The sequence below is a fragment of the Pristiophorus japonicus genome, chromosome 16, assembly GCF_044704955.1.
Source record: "Pristiophorus japonicus isolate sPriJap1 chromosome 16, sPriJap1.hap1, whole genome shotgun sequence".
Lineage (NCBI taxonomy): Eukaryota > Metazoa > Chordata > Chondrichthyes > Pristiophoridae > Pristiophorus > Pristiophorus japonicus.
Genome location: NC_091992.1, coordinates 20,166,063 through 20,182,455, shown reverse-complemented (window position 1 = coordinate 20,182,455; position 16,393 = coordinate 20,166,063). Strand labels below are relative to the sequence as shown.

Genomic DNA, 16,393 nt, shown 5'->3' with positions numbered 1-16,393 from the left:
ATAAGGCTTTACCGGGGTACTGAACCCTCCTGGTGATGGGCACGGTTGAAAAGTTGGGCACCTAACGTTGCATGCCAAACATACAGTATGCTGAATTTTGCAAGGTATGATTTAGGAGCCAATAGGAACTAGTAGGAAAACCCAACTAAAATTATGCAAGTGACGTCGCACACTGACGGTCATGACTTTGGACAAGATTCTATATCAATATGCACGATGCTCATATAAAATTAGCACATGATAACATAACGGGACTGGCCTGCTTGTAATTAATCCTTAAAGCAAGGTCAGCTATCATTTAAATAGGCAGTGAACTGTAATATTTTTGGCAGTGAGCATTTATCTGCTGCATTTAACATATTACATTTTTATTTTATCCCTGCACATTCCTGCATTGTTGCTAAATAATTCAACTTGCTAGGCAAGACTTCCCTGCTGTGCGGCCTAAATTTGTTGCAGCATTATAAGTTGTAATTCATAAAATGAGGAGGATGGGAATCCCTTTGGGTGTTCCCGTTGTGCTCCAGGAATTTGATGAGGAGGACAATTCCATGCGAGGACAAAATGTCCCAGTTCAACAACATTTGCTTGAGTCAGTAGCCAAGGGCCCATCTTTTCAGACTACAATGCTCCTATATGGCTATGTCAGAGGAGTCCCTACAAGGGCAATCAGAGAGCTATGCCATCTACTGCAGGCTGACTTACAGGCAACTTCAAATACTGGATTGGCTCTTTCAGTAGCTGTGAAAGTTACCACAGCTTCTATGCAACAGGCTCCTTCCAAACCACTGCATGAGGCATCTGCCAGTTAAGCCAGTCTGCAGTTCATACCTTTATAAAGCCAGTGACTGATGATGCCATGTTTGCCAGGAGCAATAGCTTTATCAGCTGCCCAATGGAAAGGTGACAACAACTGGAGAACTTTAGTGCCTGGCAGGCTTCCCAACAAGTTATGGTGTTATAGATCAAATGGATGTGGCCATCAGGGCTCTACACATCAACCCAGGTCAGGGACATAAAAGAGCTGGAGCACGGGCCTGGAACATCATGGCTCCCCGACCTGTGAGAGCCCATGGGTTCCAGACCCACAGGAAGAGGATTAGAAAGAATAGAAGTGAAATGAGTTGATATAAGAACAGGGCGAATGGTGCAAAACTCTGAACTCTGTGATTGAGAACTACGTCCAGTAATGGATTGATCCTGTCGTGGAACAACATTGGGGCTGAAATCGCATGAGGTGCACACGCGCCTGTAGGGGCCCACAAGTTCCGGGTTTAGACATGCACTGCGCATGTGCCGAAACCCGGAACTTGCGATCTGTTAAGCATCCTCTGGACAGATCGCACATATCCAGAAGCAAAGAGCCTCTGCTGACGGAGAGTTGGGCTATTTGCCCAAATTCTGCCCAGCGAATGCCCGTGAAATTCTTATACCTGATAAAAGCAAGCGTAAGGCCTGCTTTTATCAGCATAAGACTTTTAAAGGACAGAAAAATTATCTTTTTTCAATAATTTCAACATTTAAAAACCTGTGAAATAAGGTACGTTTATTTTCAGACCCTTTAAAATATGTAAATTTATTTTTCAAAAAATAAAATGTTTGTTTTAAATAATTAATTAAATTACATTTTGATTCATTTTACATATGTGATGTTTATTTTAACTTATTTTAAGTGTTTGTGTATTTTGGGGGTATTCCCTTTCATACTTAAAGATTCCGTACATACGGAACTCATCACAAGTATGAATGGGAATACCCCTACTTTGATTGGTTGGGCCAGCCCACATGATCCCAGGGACGCTTGCAAAACACCTGGTCCCCTGGGATACGTGGGCCTCTACGCAGGCCTTCATGTGGAGACCCAGAACCGCAAGTTGCCGACCCTCCCGGACCACCAGGTAAGTTCGTAGATTTTTTTCAGGTTGGAGGCATCCACCCGCGGGTAGCCTCCGACCGCAAATTCTGCAACATTATTTTTGCTGTTAAAACACATATTTTCTCCCGCAAGAGCATGTTATGTATTCTTGGTATTGAAACACAACTGTCATCTTTCAGTGCCCTTCCAAAACTTACTGCCTTTCCAAGACCTCTCAACAAACACTGTCCACACAAAAGATAAATAAAAAGATCAGTATTTATTGATCAATTTGTATTATGTGCTCTAAATCATCATCCATGCTTTCCCTTGGTGACACCGTAAGGAATGCTTGTCCTACCAATTAATGTAAGGCTATGTCTAAGTGCTCCTTGGGTGGGAGGAGCAAATCTGGGTATTATGGTATTATAGGGATGGTAGTGGCCTTGAACCTCTGGGTGCAAAGTCATGAGATGTCCCTGCAACAGTTGGAGCCATGTCTGACAACACAGAGCCTGCCTTCTTTCTGGTACTGTATTAATCCTTTGAGGGGTCTGGAAGGATGCCCCTTCTCCTGCCAGGTCCCAAGAGCCCCCAGCTGGATAACCAGTGATCTGCAGCAGGACAATAGTTTGTACGGCACGGGCTCGACAGGCTGAATGGCCGCCTTCCATGCTGTAACCATTCTATGATTCTATGAAGGTCTTTCCCAAGTGGTTAAGTCCATTATCAATGCTCTTTGCAACTTGTCACCCAATCTATCAAATCCAGCAGCGACCGACTCCTTCCTATAAGTGAATGCTCAAGATATAAATGGCGTCATTATGTTTGTAAGAGAAAGTTGTTCTGCAGTTGCTCTGGCACAGGCTTGATGGGCCGAATGGCCTCCTTCTTTGCTGCAATCATTCTATGGTTCCTCTGTGCTTTGACGCTCCCGAGAGATGATCACGAGGATGCCATTCATTCCATGGTACTCCATTTAAGGAAATCCCTCATGCTCAACTGCAGTGATAAGAACATAAGAAATAGGAGCAGGAGTAGGCCGTATGGCCCCTTGAGCCTGCTCCACCATTTAATACAATCATGGCTGATCCGATCATGGACTCAGGTCCACTTCCCTGCCCGCTCCCCATAACCCCTTAATCCCTTATCGGTTAAGAAGCTGTCTTAAATTTATTCAATCATTGATGTTGGAGGTGCTCTGCTGCATATGTCTGCTGATGCATGCTGCTCATGGCAGGCTCAAACGATGTTGTGAAGACTTTCTGCTCCTGTATTAACTCCAGTTTGAAGGCATGCCAATAGGATAACAACTCTTTGCTCATAGGGCTGAAAAATGACACAAGCCCTCAGCCTGGCCTGCTCTTCTCTGTTCCACTCCGGCCACCTTCCCTTGCTGCTCCTCACTGGTACACCTTCCTCAAACTGATGGCCTACATTCTCTGGGGTGCCTGGGACAGGTGGAGTGCCTGACGCAAGCTGTTGTGATGGCCCAGGATCCACGAGGGCATTTGCTCTCCCCTCCTCATCTTGAGATGAACCTATTGGAAGAGAGAAAAAGGATTACAATGCATCTTTCAGATAAGGCTTCCAAAAAGAGGCAAGATCATAAGATGTTTTGTGCATCAAGCACCTGCTGACATACTACCTGAAAGACTTATGGCAAAGGTTGGAATTATGGGGAATTTGGTCACATGGATAAAGTGATAGTTGATGGGCACTAACCAAAGGATACTGGTAAAAGTAAGTTTCTCAGACTGGAAAAATGTGGTAAGTAGTAATGCACATGTATCTGTATTGGGGAAACTCTTAGTTAACATACACATAAATTATCTTGATGGATAGCAAAGAAATGGCAGACCAATTGAACAAGTACTTTGGTTCGGTATTCACTAAGGAGGACACAAACAACCTTCAGATATAAAAGGGGTCAGAGGGTCGAGTAAGAAAGGAGCTGAGGGAAATCCTTATTAGTCGGGAAATTGTGTTGGGGAAATTGATGGGATTGAAGGCCGATAAATCCCCAGGGCCTGATGGACTGCATCCCAGAGTACTTAAGGAGGTGGCTTTGGAAATAGCGGATGCATTGATAGTCATTTTCCAACATTCCATAGACTCTGGATCAGTTCCTATGGAGTGGAGGGTAGCCAATGTAACCCCACTTTTTAAAAAAGGAGGGAGAGAGAAAACAGGGAATTATGGACCGGTCAGCCTGACATCGGTGGTGGGTAAAATGATGGAATCAATTATTAAGGATGTCATAGCAGCGCATTTGGAAAGAGGTGACATGATAGGTCCAAGTCAGCATGGATTTGTGAAAGGGAAATCATGCTTGACCAATCTTCTGGAATTCTTTGAGGATGTTTCCAGTAGAGTGGACAAGGGAGAACCAGTTGATGTGGTGTATCTGGACTTTCAGAAGGCTTTCGACAAGGTCCCACACAAGAGATTTATCTGCAAAGTTAAAGCACATGGAATTGGGGGTAGTGTGCTGACGTGGATTGAGAACTGGTTGTCAGACAGGAAGCAAAGAGTAGAAGTAAATGGGTACTTTTCAGAATGGCAGGCAGTGACTAGTGGGGTACCGCAAGGTTCTGTGCTGGGGCCCCAGCTGTTTACATTGTACATTAATGATTTAGACGAGGGGATTAAATGTAGTATCTCCAAATTTGCGGATGACACTAAGTTGGGTGGCAGTGTGAGCTGCGAGGAGGATGCTATGAGGCTGCAGAGTGACTTGGATAGGTTAGGTGAGTGGGCAAATGCATGGCAGATGAAGTATAATGTGGATAAATGTGAGGTTATCCACTTTGGTGGTAAAAACAGAGAGACAGACTATTATCTGAATGGTGACAGATTAAGAAAAGGGGAGGTGCAACGAGACCTGGGTGTCATGGTACATCAGTCATTGAAGGTTGGCATGCAGGTACAGCAGGTGGTTAGGAAAGCAAATGGCACGTTGGCCTTCATAGCAAGGGGATTTGAGTACAGGGGCAGGGAGGTGTTACTACAGTTGTACAGGGCCTTGGTGAGGAAGGACATTCTTGCTATTGAGGGAGTACAGCGAAGGTTCACCAGACTGATTCCCGGGATGGCGGGACTGACATATCAAGAAAGACTGGATCAACTGGGCTTGTATTCACTGGAGTTCAGAAGAATGAGAGGGGATCTCATAGAAACGTTTAAAATTCTGACGGGTTTAGACAGGTTAGATGCAGGAAGAATGTTCCCAATGTTGGGGAAGTCCAGAACCAGGGGTCACAGTCTAAGGATAAGGGGTAAGCCATTTAGGACCGAGATGAGGAGAAACTTCTTCAACCAGAGAGTGGTGTACCTGGGGAATTCTCTACCACAGAAAGTTGTTGAGGCCAATTCATTAAATATATTCAAAAAGGAGTTAGATGTAGTCCTTACTACTAGGGGGATCAAGGGGTATGGCGCGAAAGCAGGAATGGGGTACTGAAGTTGCTTGTTCAGCCATGAACTCATTGAAAGGCGGTGCAGTCTCGAAGGGACGAATGGCCTACTCCTGCACCTATTTTCTATGTTTCTATGAAATTTACTGATGACATGAAATTGGGGTGGGGGTGGGGGGGGGGGTGGCTTGGAAATTGTGACAAAGAAAATCAAAGTTTGTAGGGTGGGTCGAAGGAGCCCAGTGTAGAATAAAATGGAGTAATATATTTTGGAAGAATAAGGAAAGGAACCACACCTTATATGGTAAGATTTTAAATGGAATAGAAGGCAGACAGACCTTGATCCGTAGATACTCGTCATAAATATAGCAATGCAAGTAGATACGGTGACAAAATGGCAAACAGAATCTTTGGTTTTGTATCTGGAGGCATAGACTATAAAAGCAAGGAGGTAAGGTGAAATTTGTGTAAGATCTGTATAGGTTGTAGTATTGTGTGCAGTATTATGCAACCCATTATAGAAGAATATGTGAACAATGCAAGAGGTGCAGTGTTGATTCACCAAGATGTTACCAGGGATTAATTAAGGGTTGTCATTATTAAAAGATGAGTTGAGAATCCAGGGCTTTTTTCAATAGAGCTCAAAAGATTAAGGGTTGACCTGATAGTGATCTTCAAGATTATGAAGGCGATGATAAGAAACATCGTGATAGGTTGTTTCCACTGGTCAAGAGGGCACGCATTTCAGATAATCACAAAAAGAATCACTGGGGAGATTAGAAAAAGAATCTATACACAAACGATTGTTAAAATGTGGAAGTCTCTGCCATGAACTGTTGGTGAAACAAATTCCATCATTTTATTTTAAAAGAGAGCTATGATTCAAAAAGAGAAATATTAAAAGGCAGGGTGAGGCAGCAGTCATGTGGGGTTAAATTAGGGGACTCGTGGAGAAAAATATCAACACAGATTAAATGGCCTGATTTTGTGCTGTAACATTTTATGATTCTTTGATTAGCAAAGGTAGTCCCTGCCTGTTTAAAACAGTGGACCAATAATGGAAGGATAATATGAAAAGGTCCAACCTCCTCTGCTGTGGCAGGACTCCAATGATTGTTGCTAAATAAGAGAGGCTGCCTCAATGCCCTCATTGCACACATTTTTGCTGACCAAAACAATTGCACACCTTCTTCCACCTTCCCAGGACACCTAGCACAGAAAAGTAGTCCAGAGATCCCCATTAAAATTACTGCTCGTCCAGCCATGCAAGTCCCAACCAACCAGCATGCATACTTAGTTCCACGTGCACACTTTCCATTCACAGGGAGCGTGTTGAAATTATGGGGAGAGGCTTGTCTTAGAAAATTGAGCGAAGCAAGCTCTGCCCCAATATTAACGTGGATGTGCCTGTGCCACTGGCAAGCACAACACTGCTTACAAAACTTGGGAAAAGCAAGGCTTCAGGATGGTTTCCCACCCGTTTGCGTCTGTCATTATTGATTATAATTGTTGGTGAAATGTTGAAGGTAATTTTATTTGACGTGTTGCTGAAGATGGTGGATTATTGAAAAGGCTGTTTCTGGGAACGTCAATTTGTATCAATTTTCGGTGCTGGGCGAAGGCCACGACCTTTTGAACTCTTACTATGTTTGTGACTGCTTCATTATCCAGACAACAAACATTCAAAATTGCAGCTTGCATATGCAGAATTACATTTCTTTTTCCCGTGCAAATGTTTTTTTTCAGGCAAAGGAGCAAGCTTTGCAAATTCAAAATGATCCACATTGGGAAAATAAATTTCCTATTCACAAAATAAATTCAAAATTGTGCAAGGCCGTTTATTTCAGATTTTGCTTCTATACACATCTCTTCTCTTTGTCATAGCCCTCGCCAAGATTTGCAGTCCTATCACCAAACATAACACAGCTGCCTTGTGTTACACAAATAATAGTTGTGCTGGTGTGGGTTATAGACTGAAATTCAGTCTTGAGATGTTTACAAACTGCCTGACTTCTCCTTTATGGAGCTTGGCCTAATCCGACTCCCTGAGATTCCATTACAGTCCAACTCAACTGTATTTACACTACAGCTCTGAATTTGGATTTTCTCCAGAGTCGCAGCTGCTCTTTAAAAACAGTGCAAGTTAACCCACTGTAATGTTAGCCTGAACAGAAACTTCCACTTTGTGCTTTAACACCAGCGGCACTGTCATTCTCTTGGAAAATCTATGAGAGGGCAGAAAAAGTGCAAATGAAGAGAAACGTTAAAATTTTTAATTATTTCCAGAAATGTGCAGCCTCCAAAGACTTACGAATGCCACTGTTGGTTTGGGTAATGCAATACTGTATATTAGTGGTAGATGAGCCAAAGAGTTTCCAGATCAAGCTGAGCCAAGCATCTGCCTTGGCTTTCTAAGCCAAAATGTGAACAGACATAAATGAAAAGTTACCCTCCCTCCACACTATTTAACTCCATTTGCCTTCCTCTAACAATGGTCCATTTTATCATCCAGTCCATTTTTTTTTTACATAAACTTACATAGGATTTACAGCACAGAAGCAGGCCATTCGGCCCAACTGGTCCTTGCTGGACCATGCTGGTGTTTATTCTCCTCGCGAGCCTCCTCCCACCCTACTTCATCCAATCCTAACAACATATCCTTCCATTCCTTTCTCCCTCATATACTTATCCAGCTTCTACTGAAATGCATCTATGCTGTTCATCTCAACCACTCTGTGTGGTAGCAAGTTCCACATTCTCTGGGGAAAGACGTTTCTCCTGAATTCCTTAGTGGATTTATTAATGATTTGGTGTAGAAATTTCGCTTTCTCCTTCCCGCGGGCGTTCGACTAGATTTTAGAGTAAAAAATACGCACCTATCTGAAGCTGCTGCACCAGCTCGACTTTCCGATGCACAGGCCTCCTCTTGCTGCGCGTCGCAGCGCGCACACATCGGGATGTGCGCAGGCCTGGAGCTGGAGTCACATGACTTTGGGCAGTCAATCAGGTAAAGTATATACTCATTCATAGTAATAGGAGTTTCGTAACTCCGAAACTCCTATTACTATGAATGAGAAACACCCCCCCAAACACGCAAAACACTAATAAAAAATAGAAACTATATACTACATATTTAAGATGCATTTAACTTAAAGCTATTAATGTCTTATAAAAAACAATATTTTCCCAATTTTTAAAAAAGTTTCATTAATTATGCCTTAAAATAAACTTACCATTGTGGGGAGGGTTTTTAACAATAAAATATGTTTTCATAACTTTATTTTTATATGTTTTTGTGTTTTTTTAAAACACTTGCGCCTGTAAAAGTAGGCTATGCGCCAGCTTTTTCAGGCACAAGATTTTTGAGGACATTTGCTGGGCAAGATGTGTGTAAATATCGCAAACTTGCATGTACAAATGTTCTCACTCCCGACTGGCTACGATCTGTCGAGCTTCAGCTTGACAGATCGGAAAAGCCGGTTTTCAGCGCGTGCGCATTGCGCACTGAAAACCGGCTTTTCCGATGCCTTCCCGGGTCCGTACACACTCCGTACAGGCCTGGGGACGTCAGAATTTCTACCCCATTATCTTATATTCTTGATCCTAAGCTTTGGTCTCCCACATTAGTGGCATCATCGTATCTACATCTACCCTATCGAACCCCTTTTAAAGACCTCTAATAGTCACCCCTCAGCCTTCTCTTTTCAAGAGAACAGAGGCCCAGCTTGCTCATTTTTTCCTGATAGTTATAACCTCTCAGTTCTGGTATCATCCTCGTAATCTTTATCTTTTTCTCATCGATTTCCACATTTCTGTTTTGGTTACCTTTGTTATTCAGTGCACTGTCTGAATTTTTCATTGACAAAAAAGATTATGCACTGGAATTAAGTTTCATCTTTTTCAAAAGCAACTGCCAAAATACTACGAAGTATTACAATGTATTTACAGCACGGAAACAGGACATTTGGCCCATTAGGTCCATGCCCTTATAAAACCTACGATACCTGAATTTGTCTTCTGTCCCGACTCAGCATGCAATAAATTCTTGCCTCAGTCTCACCGACCTCATGCTGTTACATTTGCATGGCAACAATTTGTTTTGAAGAATGCTGTAGCTATGCACAAAGGAAAATAAAGAGCATTTATGTTGGATCTGTCATTACAGTGACTTGCATGCCCTCAGAGAACCTCTGCAGCTAATGGGACTGCTCCCGTTATAAAAGAAATCTCTTATGCCTGTCAAGAATATGGAGCTAACCACAATTCATTGCCCACATTTTTTTTTTGAAACAGTCACTCTTTACATAATCCCCTTGTTTTATTTCTATTGGTCTCTTTCTTAATGACCAAGAGTGTGGGTGATCTGCTTCGAGGCCTCTGCTGGAAGTTGAACAAGGACATTCCAAACTATCCTTTCCTCCCTGAGGGGGAGTCAATTGCCTATGCTAGCTACCTCCCCATGATGGCATGGCTGTGGTTAGTAATTCACCGTGCGGAAGAGTGTTGGTGTTCCAAAGCGTTGCTTGTTTCTATATTTATTTTGCATTGGTTCAGATGTGAAAAGAAGTCTGAGCCAGTGCTTAAATCTGGCTCAGGTTCACACTGGCTCCCTCCAGTATACTGCATATGCCAATTATACAAAGATTTATATCAATGCACGCTGCTAGGTGCATTAAAAGTGATTGAAGCAGGACTCTAAGTCATAGTCAACGTATTTACTGAGACGTACGAAAGCATGGGCCTTACGCTAAACATCCGTAAAACAAAGGTCCTCCGCCAGCCTGTCCTCGCCGCACAGCACTGCCCCCAGTCATCAAGATCCACGGCGCAGCGCTGGACAACGTGGACAATTTCCCATACCTCGGGAGCCTCTTATCAACGAGCAGAAATTTACGACGAGATTCAACACCGCCTCCAGTGCGCCAGTGCAGCCTTCGACCGCCTGAGGAAAAGAATGTTTGAAGACCAGGTTCTCAAATCTGCCTTCAAGCTCATGGTCTACAGGGCTGTTGTGATACCCACCCCCCTGTATGGCTCAGAGACATGGACCATGTACAGTAGACACCTTAAGTCACTGGAGGGACACCACCAATGATGTCTCCGCAAAATCATACAAATCCACTGGGAGGACAGACGCACCAACGTTAGCATCCTCGACCAGGCCAACATCCCCAGCGTTGAAGCACTGTCCACACTCGATCAGCTCCACTGGGTAGGCCACATTGTTCGCATGCCAGACACGAGACTCCCAAAGCAAGCGCTCTACTCGGAACTCCTTCTCGGCAAATGAGCCAAAGGTGGGCAGAGGAAACGTTACAAGGACACCCTCAAAGCCTCCCTGATAAAGTGCAACATCCCCACTGACACCTAGGAGTCCCTGGCCAAAGACCGCCCTAAGTGGAGAAAGTGCATCCGGGAGGGCGCTGAGCACCTCAAGTCTCATCGCCGAGATCATGCAGAAAATCAAGCGCAGGCAGCGGAAAGAGCATGCGGCAAACCAGTCCCACCCACCTTTTCCCTCAACGACTATCTGTCCCACCTGTGACAGAGACTGTGGTTCTTGTATTGGACTGTTCAGCCATCCAAGGACTCATTTTTAGAGTGGAAGCAAGTCTTCCTCGATTCCGAGGGACTGCCTATGATAATGGGGCAGTGGAATTATTAGGACAAAAAAAATAACTTTCTGGAATTTTCTTGCTCTTTACCACAGAAAAATGGAAAATATGCTTGTTTCAGATTACACAAGATAAACAAAATATAGTTCCTTTTTTGCAATTTTGTTGTTGTTAATGATTGCATATAGCCCAATAGTGGGGCTAATTAAATGTATACCTAGTGATGACACTTCATTTACAAATCCCTTCACTGCCTCATTACTCTGCCTCTGCAACCTCTTTCAGCCCCAATTCCCAACCTTCTCCCTTCTGTCTTCTAATTCAGGCTTCCTGCACCGCTGCTCTCCCTGCATTCTGCGATTTGTGGCAGAGCTCTGCCTTGCTCCTTTCTCCCCACCTCTAAACGTCTTCTCCTGAAGCTAACTCTTTATCAATGCTTCTCTACTTTCGCAGAGTTTTAAGTTGTGGGTTCAAGTCCCACTCCAGTGAATTGAACACATAAATCTAGGCTGACACTCCAGTGCAGTGCTGAGGGAGTGCTGCACTGTCGCAGGTGCCGTCTTTCAGATGAGACATTAAACTGAGGTCCCGTCTGATCTCTCAGGCGGACGTAAAAGATCCCATGGCACTATTTTGAAGAAGAGCAGGGGAGTTTTTGAGGATGTTTCCAGTAGAGTTGACAAGGGAGAACCAGTTGATGTGGTGTATTTGAACTTTCAGAAGGCTTTCGACAAGGTCCCACACAAGAGATTAATGTGCAACGTTAAAGCACATGGGACTGGGGATAGTGTGCTGACGTGGATTGAGAACTGGTTTGTTAGACAGGAAACAAATGGATACTTTTCAGAATGGCAGGCAGTGACTAGTGGGGTACCGCAAGGTTCTGTGCTGGGGCCCCAGCTGTTTACATTGTACATTAATGATTTAGACGAGGGGATTAAATGTAGTTTCTCCAAATTTGCGGATGACATTAAATTGGGTGGCAGTGTGAGCTTCGAGGAGGATGCTATGAGGCTGCAGAGTGACTTGGATAGGTTAGGTGAGTAGACAAATGCATGGCAGATGAAGTATAATGTGGATAAATGTGAGGTTATCCACTTTGGTGGTAAAAACAGAGAGACAGACTATTATCTGAATGGTGACAGATTAGGAAAAGGGGAGGTGCAACGAGACCTGGGTGTCATGGTACATCAGTCATTGAAGGTTGGCATGCAGGTACAGCAGGCGGTTAAGAAAGCAAATGGCATGTTGGCCTTCATAGCGAGGGGATTTGAGTACAGGGACAGGGAGGTGTTACTACAGTTGTACAGGGCCTTGGTGAGGCCACACCTGGAGTATTATGTACAGTTTTGGTCTCCTAACTTGAGGAAGGACATTCTTGCTATTGAGGGAGTGCAGCGAAGGTTCACCAGACTGATTCCCGGGATGGCAGGACTGACATATCAAGAAAGACTGGATCAACTGGGCTTGTATTCACTGGAGTTCAGAAGAATGAGAGGGGATCTCATAGAAATGTTTAAAATTCTGACGGGTTTAGACAGGTTAGATGCAGGAAGAATGTCCCCAATGTTCGGGAAGTCTAGAACCAGGGGTCACAGTCTAAGGATAAGGGGTAAGCCATTTAGGACCAAGATGAGGAGAAACTTCTTCACCCAGAGAGTGGTGAACCTGTGGAATTCTCTACCACAGAAAGTTGTTGAGGCCAATTCACTAAATATATTCAAAAAGGAATTAGATGTAGTCCTTACTACTAGGGGGATCAAGGGGTATGGCGAGAAAGCAGGAATGGGGTATTGAAGTTGCATGTTCAGCCATGAACTCATTGAATGGCGGTGCAGGCTCGAAGGGCCGAATGGCCTACTCCTGCACCTATTTTCTATGTTTCTATGTCTATGTTTCTATGAGTTATTCCCGGTGTCCTGGCCAATATTTATCCCTCAATCAACATAACAAAAACAAATTATCTGGTCATTATCACATTGCTGTTTGTGGGAGCTTGCTGTGCACCAATTTGCCACTGCATTTCCTACATTACAACAGTGGCTACACTTCAAAATGTACTTCATTGGCTGTAAAGCGCTTTGAGACATCCAGTAGTCGTGAAAGGTGCTTCATAAATGCAAGTCTTTCTTTCTTTTAATGGCTCTTCCATTACTGTTTGGTATGCATTATATCTCTGTGAAGTGCCTTTGAATGTTTTCTACATTAAAGACATTATATAAATGCAAGTTTCTGGTGTTGCTGTTGAAAATTACCTGCAGAGTTATCATTTTTTTTCCAACCTGGCTGATGGAATGCTATCTTGATCCTTGCTCATTTGATCTAATCATCAAAATTGTTATAGGAACCTAGGAATTACTAGGCAGAAAAATACCATGGTCCATCTAGTTCCCCTTTGATCATCCTGGTGATACACCAAGGGAGTTGTTAACTAATCATAGCGGTCAATCCCTACCAATTGGTGTACAAGAGACCCAGATATGAGGCGAGAGAAACTGGATGGAGAGCTTTGGGAACAGTGGGCCCAAATTTGGCCCACCCATTTTTCCAAACGGCGGCAAAAAGATGTCCCCGGATTCTGGCCTCTCTGCCGACTCTCCCGGGGCTTGGCGCGACGTGGCGAGTCCATTGTGGGGCGGAGCTAAGGCACCACGCCTAAAAGAGTCCTGGCAGCTGTCCGCATGCGCAGTAGAGTGTTCACGCATGCGCAGTAGCTCCTCCCATGATTGTGATGTTGCGCGCCTGCAGCGTGGGACCCAACGCATCCCGCCCCTATCCTGGGCTGAGTGGCCTGCCGCACAGGCCAGCCATTGCCTTCCCGCGCTGAGGGCTACAAGAAACAGATTGGTGCGGGGAGATTTTTAATTGTGGAGGGGGAAGGAGGAGAGTTTTGATCTGGGGTGTGGGAGGTGCAGGAGAGAGGAGAGTTGGGGTGGGGGAAAGGAGGAGAGTTTTGTTCTGGGGGGGAGGAGAAAGGAGAGTTTTGATGGGTGGGGGGAGGAGAAGAGAGGAGAGGATTGATGGGAGGGAGGGGGGAAGGAGGAGAGTTTTGATCCGGGGGGGAGAAGAGAGGAGAGTTTTGATGGGGGGGGCGGGGGAAGAGAGGAGAGTTTTGATGGGACGGGGGAAGAGAGAAGAGTTTTGATGGGGGGGTGGGGTGAGTGTGATAACTGTAGCCAGTAATTTTAATGAGCTTACTCAAGTTCCTTAACTCTGTTGATGAAAATACTTTCCTATGAGCAGGATTTTTAATTTGGATATTTTGAAAAAATTATGTAAATATGTTTTGTCTCTTTACTTCTTTTATTTTTGTAGTTTAAGCTTCCATTAATGCTTCTGTTGTATAGTAAATTAACTTTGCGAAATTTGTCAGTCCTGTATAGCTGTTTGGTCCTATTCACATTCTTTAGTTAACTCATTAAGTACCTAACTGCACTGATTTCTTAACTCTCTGCAAAGGTTTTCTGTGCGGCCACAAGTGGCCACATACGCTGGCCTAAGTTAGTTTGGAGCAACTATTAGCTGTCCAAACTGGCTTAAATGGCCAAAACGGGCATAGGAGGCTGGTAACGCCCCCTTTTGAAAAAAAAACTAAACTAAAAAAAATCCTAACTAACTCACTTACACTGGCACAAATTGAATGTACAGAATGGGGATTTTTAAGATACTCCAGAAAAATCAAGTTGCTCAAAAAAAAACGGAGCAACTCCTGGGCAAATTTGGGCCCTATAGATGCAAAGTCACCTGTGCCTCCCGAGCACACGACACTCACCACATGTCACGTCTCAAATTACTCATATACCGTATCCCAAAATATTATTTTCTGAAAGTAATCTATCCAATTGGCATTTGAATGAATCAACATTATCTGCTTCCACAATCTCTATAGGAGCCTATATTATTTACTTATAATGAGGCAATCACATTTTTAATGAGGAACTCAACCCCATTTAAAAATAGCTGATGAAAACAATTCTCTACCAAGTCTCCTGATCTATGCACTGTTAGGTGGTGGATAAATACCTTAATGTTTTTATACTGGGGCGGGGTGAGGGTTGGGGGAGGGAAATGAACTATTGTTTTTCCTCGAAGTGTATTCTGGCTAGAATATCAGCATTAAAGTCATACCCTTTGTGCACAAATCTGTAAGCATGTTACTTGGGAAACTAATGCACAGATGTAAACATTGGCAATCCTGTTCTCTGCAATTTACTGCGTGACTTGACTCATAACTTTGACTCATAAGTAAAATATTAACTGTTGTCGCGATGGAATGTAAATAGCTGATTAAAATATCCTTTCAGATGTTGGTCATTCTTTTGATTGGATCATTAATAATCTTGAATTGTTCGATGATGGTTTTCTATTTTTGCTTTGTGAATTTTTGTGTCCTTTTGGTGAATTTTGTTATTCATCAAGTTGAAGGATGTCTGTGCTAATACTTTTCTACTTCTGGCATCCAGTAGCCTTGAAATTGGATGGTAATGGATGGATCAGCAATTTTGTGACGGCCAGTTAGTCCCCATGCACCCATTCAGGAGCACTCTGAAATTGCTACGGAGCAAAAATTGGTATTCCAAAGCTACACATCACATGCAATGTGTTGCTCACTCTTGTATTAAGCTGGTGTTGCTTCAGGGGCCGCAATCTATGGTCCCAGTTTTCATGAGCTGCAAGGTCCGCCCATTTGCCACCCAAAGGACTGCCGATGGCTGTCGAGAGACTGGGCGGTACTTTGCCAGGAAGATCCCTCTAAAAGAGGTGGCAGTACCACCCGACGGCAAAATAACGGCTTATGCCGTCAATCTGGGCGGCAGTGGGCGGGAGCTCTCAATCTCGGCGGCAAAGGAGCTTGCCGCCCAAGTGCCGTCGAGGATGGAGTCGGGCCCAGGGAGGGAGGAAGACCTGAAAAGTAAAAACATCACAAAGAAAAAAAAACACCTTCAGGGGACCACATCCAGGTAAGTCGCTGTAAAAAAAAAAAAATGTAAAAGGTGTTCACTAACCTTCTTTTGCAGGTCTTCATACCTACTGTTGGGGTATGAACAGCCTCCTCGCAGCCGTCCTTCCCCCTGCTGGCGCCGACTCCCGCCGACTCCCACCCATACCAATCTGGCAGCTCGGCGGGCGGGAGGCCACTCACGCGACTTGGCCGCCAGAGGACGTCAGTGGGCGGTTCTCAGCGGTGCTCCCCTCCCGCCCGCTCCAGCCCAAGAGGAGAATGTTGAGGAGAGGAAAACGGCAGGAAAACTCGGCGGCATTGGGTGGTAAGGCCACCAATATCGGGGCCTATGACTTTACATTACAGGTAGTAGAAATTTATGTGTTTTGCATACTACAGCGATTGTACTCAGTACTGTGCTGGCACTGGACTTGGCATTGAAGAATCAATAAGCAACAAGAAGGGAATCTTTTTTTACACAACGAGTGGTTAGGATTTGGAATGCACGGCCTGATAGAGTGGTGGATACGATTCAATAGCAGCCTTCATCAGGGAATTGAAGAAA

General features: G+C 44.2%; 1 long non-coding RNA gene across 1 annotated transcript in view; it reads left to right on the top strand.

Annotated features, from left to right (window-relative positions):
* Positions 1–1,820: 1,820 nt before the first annotated feature.
* LOC139226985 (uncharacterized) overlaps positions 1,821–16,393 on the top strand; it is a 152,581-nt gene continuing 138,008 nt past the window's right edge. Inside the window, exon 1 of the long non-coding RNA XR_011587344.1 lies at positions 1,821–1,898. This is a non-coding gene — a long non-coding RNA (uncharacterized lncRNA). The remainder of the gene's footprint in view (positions 1,899–16,393) is intronic.